The 12,457-nt window shown below is 33.8% G+C and overlaps 1 protein-coding gene across 1 annotated transcript in view; it reads left to right on the forward strand.

The window, feature by feature from the left end:
• Positions 1-694: 694 nt before the first annotated feature.
• Positions 695-12,457, forward strand: part of LOC127960132 (chemokine-like protein TAFA-2) — a 105,766-nt gene continuing 94,003 nt past the window's right edge. The window contains exons 1-2 of the mRNA XM_052559712.1: positions 695-856; positions 1,054-1,186. The gene's annotated coding sequence lies outside the window, so the exon portion shown is untranslated. The remainder of the gene's footprint in view (positions 857-1,053; positions 1,187-12,457) is intronic.

The following is a 12,457-nucleotide window of genomic DNA, read 5'->3' on the forward strand; positions in this document are numbered from 1 at the left end:
CATTCCTGTTATTCAGTATTCTTTTGTCTTTTACTCTTTAAAAATTAATATGATTTAGATTTATTGTGGAATTATTTAATAAAATAATAAAAATAATTTTCTATTTGTTTGTCCTACTCATAATAATAATACAAGTATCATTACTATTATTATTTTGAGTACGATAAACCAAATCATACATTTAAGATAACACATTTAAGTTAAATAAATATGTACAGTATGTAAATACTAATTATTTGTTATTACTATTATTCAGTAGTCTTTTGTCTTTAAAAAAAATAATATGCATCTGCTTCTGAAATCATTTAATAATAATAATAATAATAATAATAATAATAATAATAATAATAGAAACATACATAAAAGTATTATTATTATTATTATTTAGATAAACCAAATCGTAAAATAAATATAAATAGAAGTTTATATATATATATAAACATTTATCATTTCAAATATTAAATATCAAAATTAATAAGTCTTATTCATTATGAAATAGTATTTAAGTTAATTAAGTAAATTAAGATTTTTAATTAATATGTGTATGGTTTCCACTGGATATATTTTGTAAGATGTTTTGTAATGCAATGGCACTGACGTTCATTGATCACGCACAGCGAGTCATCAGCCTGCAGGGGGCGCCATCTGACCACAGCGCGGCGCGCGCGGAGCGCTCCCATGGGTTCCGAGCGGATGCTGAAGAGCTGAACACTTGAGAGGCGAGTCGAGCTCCTCACCATCACTCTCCACACAACACAGAGAGCAGAGCAGCCATCCCGAACACAGGACTGCAGCAGCCAAAACCCCTTACTCCAGAAGCGCATGCAAGCCTATAATGGATAAAGGGATTTTGCAGGTGTGAACCCTTCGTTATAATAATTGCAACAAAAGATCTCGTCACACACGCTCATTCAGATCCGTTCTAGCGCGCAAAGTTCAGACGCATTTGAAGGAACTTTGGAGAGAGTGGGAGTTTGGAAGACTCATTTGAGACTTTCTGAACTGGTGCAGGAATCGGTTTCATTTCATTTGCGTTCTTGTTTGAATCTGTAGGTGATGCTTTTCCTGGGATCGTTTTTGTGCAAAGGGAAATTATCAGTCTTTGGCTCTGCCGGGGTTTTACTTCTGACAATGAAAAGCAAATGAGAGCGTTACCCCTTCACTTTCATTGACAGCTCAACGACAGGTAAGTCCTGGATTATTTCATATAATAAATTAGCCTGTAAAATAAGAAAAAGGCTTTGTACATCTTGCTACTCTCGAAGCATAAAACGTAGCCTACGTGTTAGTGTTCGAGATCATATTCATTTTCTAATACATATTTTAAACAGATCGATTTTTTTTTACAAATTTAGTTCTAAATTTAAAAGACACAAAATACATCAATGAAAATGTATTTATAAATAGAATATATATAAATAGAATTACTAATAATATAACACTAAACCAGTAACACTTTATTAAAATAACACTGTTCCAGTCATAATCATAGGTCATATCTTGAACATAATTGACTGTTGTTCTACCTTTGCTTGATTTAAAGTGTATCAGTACTAGATATACATTTATGTCTTTTTTATGAATTGTGGGAAACATCGGTTACAAAAAGATGATATAGAGCTGGTATTATGAAGATGAAGATGGTAGTGATCCTACCGGATCTGATGGTGATGTTGATGGATTGGGTGGTTAATAGAAAGATGATGGTGCCCACTAAAGTTGGCCATTGCCTAATATGGTGGAACATCCAGCAGACTGATGCCAAATCTTCAGTGTAGGTGGGCGTTTTAAAGGAAAATCCTCTTGTTTGGACCGAATCATTGCTGATTGCTGTTGGGGTTGCAGATCAATCTGTTGCAGGCCACAGCACAAGTGAATGAATTCAACGTCTCTGTTCGAAATCTTCAAAAATAATGCCTTATCCATATAGTGATGTATGTTGGCATCCAATGTTTGTGTAAAGTTTCGACTGACATTCCTTAACTCCTTCCTCTAAAAACCAAACAGACATAGCTTTTCACAATCCCAACAATTCCCAATTCCCCAAATTAAGTCCCTCCCCCTTTTGTCTGTGAATATCCTGTTTCACCCGGAAGTACGTCACATTACAGAAGTAAAATGCATGTGCATTTTGAACATTATTTTGTGTTGATTTCAAAATTATATCTTCAGATATTGCACCATCTAGTGGTTATTAAAGCCATTATCTATTTATCCTTCGCTGACGATGAATCCCACAATTCTGTGTGTGTAGTTAAGCACTTGGTTCAAAGTATAAAAGTGGCATCTGACGGAACACTTGAAAGCAAAACATTTAATAAATTCATTTTTTCCCCTTTAATCTCGAATTGTATTTCTTCTAAGCATGGCAGTGATTAAATATTCACTTGGTTGTCTAAAGCTCATGCACATTTGTTCTAGTTCATCAGAATTCAAAGACATCCAAGAAATGTTGAGTTTTGAAGTCGGAATTATGATATGATGATTCACAAGTGATTCTGATGTTTGTGATGATTCACGAGAGATTTTTATGCGTGTGATGATGATTCACAAGTGATTTGATTCATTGTTTGGGAGTAAATGGACATAGTTAGGCACTTTCATATAACTTGAGCTCTTTTCATATCCTGATTCTAGGAATTTTTTTTAGCGATATTGCAAAGTGGAAAGCAAAGGAGCATAACTGATGTTTTCCGTGAGGATTTTATCATTCACATGCTGCCGACAGAGAATGATGGGAAATTAAGTTCCGTCACAAACACCTGTATCCTCATAAACCATATAAACAAGTAATATTTTCTGGCATGGTTTTAGCTATTTTTCATCAAAATTACCCCATATTCCTACAAATTTAAACTGGATAGAACATTTCCAGATCAATGCGATCAAAACTTGGCATCTTTTACATGCCCTCTGCCTTCTGATTTATAATACATTTATACTTTAGTAAAAGACCTTTCATGTTTTTTTAATGGCATAATTGCAAGAAAAACAATTGTGCATTAATATTTCAAGATGAGCATATACTAAAGTGATGAACATTTACCGAAGATTTTTTGATTATCTATATACATCCATACATCATTATTTTATTGCAATGCATTGTATGTTTTACACAGAGATTTGATAAAAAAAACTAAGACATAGAGTGATAACATCTTATGTATGTATTAGTAGTCTGCTATACTGTTATAAAAATATTGATTTACATTACAAGCAATCAAAGTGTCTTCAGTTTGATAAAAAAAAAACATCTGCACCGCATATTTTCGCTCACTTTAGGCCTCTAAGTAAAACTGAAGTGTTTTCCAAACTCAAGTGTTAGCTCCATATATAATTTTCTGATTTTAGTTCACTCAAAAATGAATATTCTGTCATCATACCAAACCTGTATGGCTTTACTTCTTCAACAAATAACAGATATTTGGACTATTCAGTGAAAGTCAGTGGGTCCAAAACAACCCTTTAAGAGGTCTCGCCAAATTAACAATTATATCTGTTCATTTAGGTGAGCAGGCTGCCTTTGTTTCGAGAACAACCTATATATTAGTAATCAAGATCGATAGCATATTCACTTATAGTCTGTAATGAATCCTAAGTGTAAAAATGAACAAGAAGTACAGCAGCTGAAATGAAAGCGAACACCCCGGCTTATCTTGTCAGCAGGGTAGACCCTAACTTCACCAACTCTCACACAACTTCTCCTCCTTTTACATCCCCCTCTTTTGTCTCCATTCTTGTCATCTGCCCTTCATCTTGCTTTTGGCGTCTCATGTTCGGTCAGCTGTTTTTTGCAATTAGCACTATCATCGCATTTCATCCAGCCGAATAGTGGCTGTAATAACCTTACGGCTTTTGTTGCATGCTGATACTATTCGTCCTTGATTAATTGCGCTCCCGGGAGAGCGACTGGAGAGCCGCCGTAGATCTTCCCTTTCACGCCCCATGACAAGTGACCCATGACTGTGCTTTATAGATTGCCGTCAGCAGCCTTTGAAAACGCCTGTGGGCCTGTTGGGCGATGTTTTTATTGTGCTGTGTTATTTGTGGGAATTGCTGACAGACGGACCAAAGGGCAGCGGGGTTTTTTTTTTTTTTTGGTTTGTTTTACTGAAACCCGGCGCTGATCTGTTAGTTTAAGTCAACGTGTCTGCTGGCCAACTTAAATTGGTTATGCTCTCTGGGTCACGCAAACAAAGGTCACAGCATCACAATCTGTCTCACGTCTCAGAGCATCATTTGACAGTCTGATGACAGATCACATTGCATTACTGAAACAGACGCTCGGTTTCACCCACATATTGGCATTTCAGATCATTATCTGCAGCACCACGGAAAGATTTTGTTATTTTTCTTATTAAAGGATTAGTTCACCCATAAATTCTAATTCTGCAATTCATTATTAACTCACCATGCAAACCTGTATGAATTCATATGATGAGCTTGTGCAGAATGTCCCCATACGTAAATATATTATATCATGAAGAGTCATATGTTACCTATAAGGTGATATGTAATTTTCTTACTAGATTATAATTTTATAATTTATATATAATATATAAAATCCCCATAGTAAAATTTGGATGTTTATAATAGCTATATGATGATTTGTATATAGTATTATATGTAGCAACCATGTGTCAACTATATATATATATACAGAAATCTGTGTTTATGTTTTTGAAATAAAAACATATTTTATATGTCATATCAACTTGTATTGACAAATTGTAAGATGAATGACATATATAACAAAAAACGTAGCACATATACATATTTGTAGGGCTAGATATATAACTTAATATTAGTGCTGTCAAATGATTAATCTTGATTAATCGCATCCAAAATAAAAGGTTTTGTTTACATAATATATGTGTGTGTACTGATTATGTTTGAGTGCAGCCTTCGACTCTATCGTCCATGACTCGACTCAAATGTGTAGTAGGGGTTCAAGGCACGGCATTACAGTGGTTCACCTCTTATTTAAATGGTAGGACTTTTTCAGTGAATATCGGGTCATTCACCTCACCTTCTGCACCCATCCCTCATGGTGTTCCACAGGGCTCTATTCTTGGCTCTTTATTGTTCTTGCTGTACATGTTTCCCCTAGGCTCCATTCTACAGAAATATAATATTTACAATAATTGCTACACTGATGTCCTCCATCTTTACCTTCCAATCAAACTTGAAAATGATAGTTATTTACAGCATCTTTTCTCATGTTTTGACGAAGTGAAACAACTTCTAGGTCGTTAAGATCTTGTAACCAGCTTATTTTATCTGTCCCTCGTTCTCTCTGTAAATCCTCTGGAGCAGTTTACCCCTCATTACCAGGGCCTCTCCATCACTCTGTGTTTTTAAATCAAATTTAAAGACTATTTTTTTTTCACCCATGCATTTGAGTGTTGCTTTATACGGTACTTTTGATGTTTGTTTTTGTGTATATATACATATTTAGATTTTATTTATTTTTATTTTTAATTTTGATCAAAATGTAATTTTGTTCTCTGCTGCTTCTTATCTAACCTTTTATTGTAAAGCACTTTGGATCACGATGGTTGTGTTAAAGTTGTGCTCTATAAATAAAATGTAACTTGTATTGATATATAAATACAAACACATGCATTTATATATAAATATGTTATGTTAATATATTACATACTGTATTTATATATAATATCAAATATAAGAATATGAATATATAAATGTATAAATGTCAATATTTTCTAAATATGTACTGTGATTATTTATATATAAATAATAAATATACACAGTACACATACATATATTATGTAAAGAAAAACTTTTATTTTGGATGCGATTAATTGTTTGACACCACATTAATATATTAAATTGTTCGTTTCTAATTGGTTTCATATACTGTATGTTCATATGACTATGTCATATGTGGAAATTTAATTGTTTTTAATGTACATATATTACATTTGCATATAAAAATGATTGCAGCATTACAATAATACGGAATAATTTTTCAGCCATTCATGCTTGACTTAAAAATGTAACTTTAGTTAAGTTAAGTTGGATACTTAAGTTATCTCAACAAAGTTTAATCTGCTATAATTAATTACAGTATATTTTCACTCAAATAGTTACAAATAACTACATAGAAACTAAATTAAATGTAAAAGTTTTGCATAGAAAGACTGAAGTAGTGTTTTCTTGTAAAACATACTCCTATAATCATTGATTCTTATAATCGCCATATGTTGACGCAAGTACCAACATTTAAATTATCATTCACTGAAATCTTTTTCAGATTTCTAGAACATCAAGACATGTCACTCTAGGTTTGAGGTTTTTAGGTGAACTATTCCTTTAAATAGAGGTTGCGGCAAAACACTGCTTTCATATATTTCAGAAGATTGCTCTTGACAAGATCCTTCCTCTTGCACAGAGCAATGTTTTTTCCTCTAATCTTACACTGAAAATGACACCATTTTAATGAAGAGTGCTTTTGCAAGCGGTTCACCTGACAAGATAGTGAAAGCCAGTTAGATATGAACAGATGTTCCTCATTTGTAGCCGTGGTCAAGCTCAGGTACTATCCGTTTGAGAGTGTGACCTTCTGATCTGTGAGATATAGATAGATGGCGTTCTGGCACGTAGGTGGAGCTCTCAGACTTTCTCTGGAAGGCAGGTCAATGCAGCAATCGTTAGAGGTAATAGGATGACAAGATACTTTTTTACAGACGTTTGCAGTAGCAATTATACAGGACTTAACATTTGCTTTTAAGGTCAGGAACGTTAGAACAAGACTAATGGATCGGTGAACTACACATGAAGCATATCTTTATCACATTTAGCTTTTGTCTGCAAGTATAGGCCCTAAGTATGTGTAAGAAGCAGGTGCATGAATCACTTCTGCTATTGCACTATGATTTCAGGAAAAGAAGTTTCCGGTAAGCAGGTGGTGTCTAGCAGCCTTTTTGTTTATTCTTACGTCAGTGGTTCTCAACTGGCGTAGAAATGAAGAAGAAGAAGAATTCTAAATGCAAATTTCAACAAGTTAAAGTTAAAATTGTTATATTACACAGTTATGAACAGCTATATAAAATATCACAAAATATACTGTATATAAAATATAAACAACTTAATATTAAATTATATTAAAAATAAATTATAAAAAAAAAAATTGAATTAATACATTAATTTACATACAGTATATACATTTGTATATAATGCATATATAACATTTTGTGTGCATTTTTCATTTGGAACAACAATTATAATCAATATATAATATATAGTGTTGACTATATAATAAATACAATAAGTAGTATGTATAAATACATACATTCTGTATACACACACACACACACACACACACACACACTATTATTATTTGAATAGATAAGCAATTGCCTCAAATTTCTATTCCATTCAAATCTATCTATCGTTGTTATATAAAACCAGTTGAGAGCCACTGCTCTGCATCTCTCATAACGTTCCAACTTATACTTCAAGCCACGCCGACCAATCATAGATCATCACTTGGGCAGATTTGTTTTAGAGGGAGGGGTGTTTAAGATCACTATACATGCATGAGATGGCAGGTGATTTATTGCGGAGGCGAGGCAGAGGTGCGAGAGGCCCGTCCAGCCTGTTTTGTTTCCTGAGGAACAGAGTGCTCTAGTCGTGTCCTCTGGCTTTAGCCTGTCGAATTCCAGAGGCTGTAATTTGGAGATATTGCTTGTGCATGCTTGCGAGAGGGAACTGCAACCGATGCCAGATGGATTCGCCATTGTCTTCCTGTCTCAGAAATGAGGCTCTGCTCAGTGCAATCACCCCGTTGCTGTGTCAGATTAAAATCATGCAGCCAGTCTGGCCTCTGTTAGCAAGAAACGAATGAAATGCAGGCAGACGCTCAGGAACTATGAGGTTTTCAGTCAAAAAACGAATGTTTTATACGTTACTGTTTACATTTCTTGAATTGTTTAGTGTCTCTTAAATGTTTCACTCTCTAAATTTAGCTGCAAAGCCTATAATAGTCTTTTAATAGCAGATTCCACTGTGACAGTTTACCTCATGTATTGTGACAACATGCCCAAAGCCTTTTATTTTTTTAGCAACAACTAGCTCCAATCTTCCTATTTACTGTCTTCGCTTCATGTGTTTTCACTCATTTTAGCACATCCACCTGGTTTTTACATTCTTACAGAGCTAGCATGGATAATGAAGCAGCGTTGGGGATTTTTCTTCCTTCGAATCCTAATCTTTGGGTTTGTAATTAAAAGTACTAAAGCAGTCTCAAAACAGCATGCTTGAATTACCAATTCAGAGCCACTACTGAATCTGCAAATATAGCAGCTACAGCACACATTGAGATGGATGTCACTCTCTACGTAATGTGTCCAAAGCTCAGTTGCGTAGCCGATTGAGAAAGCTGTGATGGCTCATAGGAGCCGGGGCTTATCTCACTGTGTGTGTGTGTGTGTGTGTGTGTGTGTGCAAGAACAATGACAAAGCCTTAACAAAACAACAGCAACAACAACAGTCAAGTATCAGCACAGATAGTGAGGTACAGAAGAATATTACTAATATAGGGGGTCACAGAATTATATACCGTATTTAAAAAAAAAAAAAGTGAAGTGAAGTGACATTCAGCCAAGTATGGTGACCCACACTCAGAATTTGTGCTCTGCATTTAACCCATCCGAAATGCACACACACAGAGCAGTGAACACACACACACACACTTTTTCAGACTATAAGTCGTACCCGACTATAAGTCGGATTTATTTAGAACCAAGAACCAAAATAAAACATTACCATCTACTGCCGCGAGAGGGTGCTCTATGTCTTCAGGAGAACTGAGCAGCATATAGCGCCCTCTCGCGGCTAGAGACGGTAATGTTTTCTCTTGGTTAATTTCTCTTGGTTAATTTCTCTTAGTTCATGTCAAATTAATTTGATAAATAAGTCGCACCTGACTATAAGTCCCAGGACCAGCTAAACTATGAAAAAAAGTGCGACTTATAGTTCAGAAATTACGGTACATTAATATATTAAAGTGACAGTAAAGGCGTTTATCCAATTTCTAGTCATCAAATAATAAATAATAAATAAATGCATCACGGTTTTCACAATAATATTAAGCAGTGCAACTTTTTTCAACATTATAAGAAGAAATATTAGATATTATAATAATAATATATCGCTGTCACAGGAATAAATCTTAGTATATTTTGTATATAAATAAATATATTTTATTTTTTTAAATATATTAACATAAAATAAAAAAAGTATTTTTAAATGTTATTAATATTTCAGCAAATAGTTTTTACTCTATTTCTAATTTTTGAAAAAGCAACCTTGGTGAGGATAAGAAACTAATTTGAATTATTTTTTATTTTATTTTTTTTTAAATCTTACTGTTCCCAAACTTTTGAACAGTATGTAGTTTCATTTATTTTATCATATATATATATATGTTCAAGACAACAATTGCTAAAGCTGGTAGCAGACTAACATGCATATTTCCAACAAATAAATATGAATTATTATTTATTATATTTATTAAAGGGTTATTAATATTTGTATTTATATTAAGATTAAATATTTTAAAGAATTCTAACGAATTGTAGTTATTCTCCTGATTTTGTACTTTGTACAGTATTTTGAAAATAAATTAAAAAAGCAATAGTTTAAAATTAAAAAACAAACAAGCAAACACAATCATTGTGTTAAACTTAAATTTCTTCTTATATTTTTTTGGAAGCACACCCTTGTATTGAAACACTAATTCTAATCTTACCGTAATTTAAACAAATGTTACTGAAAATGCAATTAAAATCCCAGTGTTATTAAACTTTCACTTTAAAAATTATAAATTAATGTTAACTCTTGGGGGGGGCTGATTGTAATAGTACTTATTTTGCTTTGTTTCATTTCTATACCTATATTGTGAAATTAAAGGTGGTTTGATTCTTCTTTCTCCGTTAAAATATGTTCTCCTATTCCAGTTTAAAATGCAGAGATTATAAGTAAACTATCCATAGGTTGATTCTCATAAAAGTATGATGCTTTCACAACATTATACCATTTGCAGCCAGACATCCGCGGATCCAATAATGTAACCAACCAATTTCAAACCAATTACACGAATTTAGAATGATCTAGAGAACCTGTTTGAAAACAGTCATTATTTTGACTCCAGTGGTGCAGAAGTCACTTCACCTTTAAAATGTTTTAAGCAGAAACATCCGCAAAACTGAGTTTTATCGTTCATACATAAAGAGCAAGTTGGATATCATTACGCTAAACTTATTTCACCTTGATTATGCAACAGCGTAACCTTGCGGATATTTTGCAAGCGATTATTCCCTGTGCCGATGTGCTCTTTGTCGAATGCAGCTCCGTGTGTGATTGGATTTAGCAGAGAGCAGGGCGGCTTTGTGAGCGCAGAGAATGTGAGTGGGCATCCTGGAAGCTTCTGTGCCGCCACATAATGCTTGACTGATGTGTGGAGTGAGAGACAAAGAGAGAGGAAGAAAACCAGTTACTGAAAGAAACAGAGGGAGGGAAGGAGAGGGAAGGGATAAAGAGATGGAGAAAGAAAAGGGGTTACAAAACGAGAGAGGGATGAGGAAGACAGGCGAAAGAGGCCGCATGTTTTATAGATGCCATTTAAAAGAGCGTGCTGGAGTGGAGGCAGACTGCAATGAACTGTAACCGCGACAATACACCAAGACAATAAACAAACAAATTGGTTGCCTAGAAGTCGTCAGTGTGCCATCGCCGCCTCCCACCAGAGCAAGAACATCCCCTCATCCTGCACGGTGTGTTCCTTTGAGATTAAAACAGGAAATACATCTCTCGCAGACTCATTCTTTCTCTCTTGGCCATCGCGTCTGGATTGGGCTCTTTTTTTTTTTTTGTCTCTTTACCAACTTATATCCCCAAAGGTAAAAAGTTATTGCTCAGCGATCGCTTTTTCATGGCTCATGAGATCTCAGTTATGTTTCATCCAAGTTCGGTCTCAAATATTTCCTCTTAAATTCCAGTTGTTGGTGAAAACCTATTCAGTATACACATTTATTAATTCAAAAATAATTCAAAGTCTTCAGTGTCACATGATCCTTCTGAAATCATTCTAATACTAATAATACTATTTAATTCTAATAGTGATCCTGTAGCTCAATTGGTAGAGCACTGCGTTAACAAGCGCAAGGTTGGCGGTTCGATTCCCAGGGAACACATGATATGTAAAAATTGATGCACTGTAAGTCGCATACATTTAATTTATTTTAATTTAATACACAGTGCTGATTTCTTCTTATTAAAAACTGTTTAAAACTTATTAAAAACAGTTGCTGTTTAATAATTTTTTGCAGAAATTGTTTTTTCAGGATTCTTTTATAAATACAGTTCAGAAGAACAGCATTTAGCATTAAAATACATTGCAAATGACATTTCATGACATTGCAAAGTAATTAAAAAAATGGCAAAATCAATTTAACGCATCGTTGCTGGGTAAAAGTTTTATTTCTTAAAAAAATTCTGACCTCACACTTTTTTACAGTAACTAAATTGACTTTTTCCTAAGTAAAGACCCCAGTAAACTCTTTTCAGTACGGTATATTACATTTAATAATTCTACATTTGATCTCCATCTAACCTTTTAAAAATATTGAGATATTAAAAAGTTTAAATGTAGGACTTTTGTTTTCATATGTGCTTATTTCTCCAAAGGGAATTTTTATTGCTCAGAAGCAGCTTTTCTCAGATGTTTTGGTAACACTTTAATAGAGTGACAAATTCTCACTATTAACTAGTTGCTTATTAGCATGCATATTATTGACTATTTATTAGTAGTACTTATAAAGCACATATTCTCCATGACCATATTTTACTTCCATAATAGTACCCAATACCTAAACTAAACAACTACCTTATTAATAAGCAGCAAATTAGTAGTTTATTGAGACAAAAGTTGTTGTTAATGGTTTGTTAATAGTGAAAATTTAACCTTAAAATAAAGTGTGACCAATGCTTTTCCTAAAGAAATAAAAAGAAATAAAACAGATAAACACACCAACCCCCCCTCAAGAGAGCTATACAGTTAATTCAATTTAATTCCACAATTCGAAGAGAAATATTTGAGTTCACACTACGATCTCTTCTTTTTTATCTTTGCAAATCTGAGGCAGTGGGACATTGTTTTTCTTTCTCTCCTGAAACTAGTGGATACATGTGAGCCTACCGGGGTCTAGTTCTTCATTTAATCTCATTGCACTGATCTCAAAAGGAGATCACAGTTAAAATTTGGTTTTCCTATATATCTACATAGTTCTATCTCCACCTTCTGATTTTGTTCTTACACACAAATATCCTTAATGCAACGGTGTATGTGCTATAGTAATTGTGTTTTACTGCAATAGCATGTGTTGCTCTCTCTATCTTGAATGTGATTCTTACAGTCTGCTCGCCGGTCTGT

The sequence above is a fragment of the Carassius gibelio genome, chromosome B6 (assembly GCF_023724105.1).
Source record: "Carassius gibelio isolate Cgi1373 ecotype wild population from Czech Republic chromosome B6, carGib1.2-hapl.c, whole genome shotgun sequence".
Lineage (NCBI taxonomy): Eukaryota > Metazoa > Chordata > Actinopteri > Cypriniformes > Cyprinidae > Carassius > Carassius gibelio.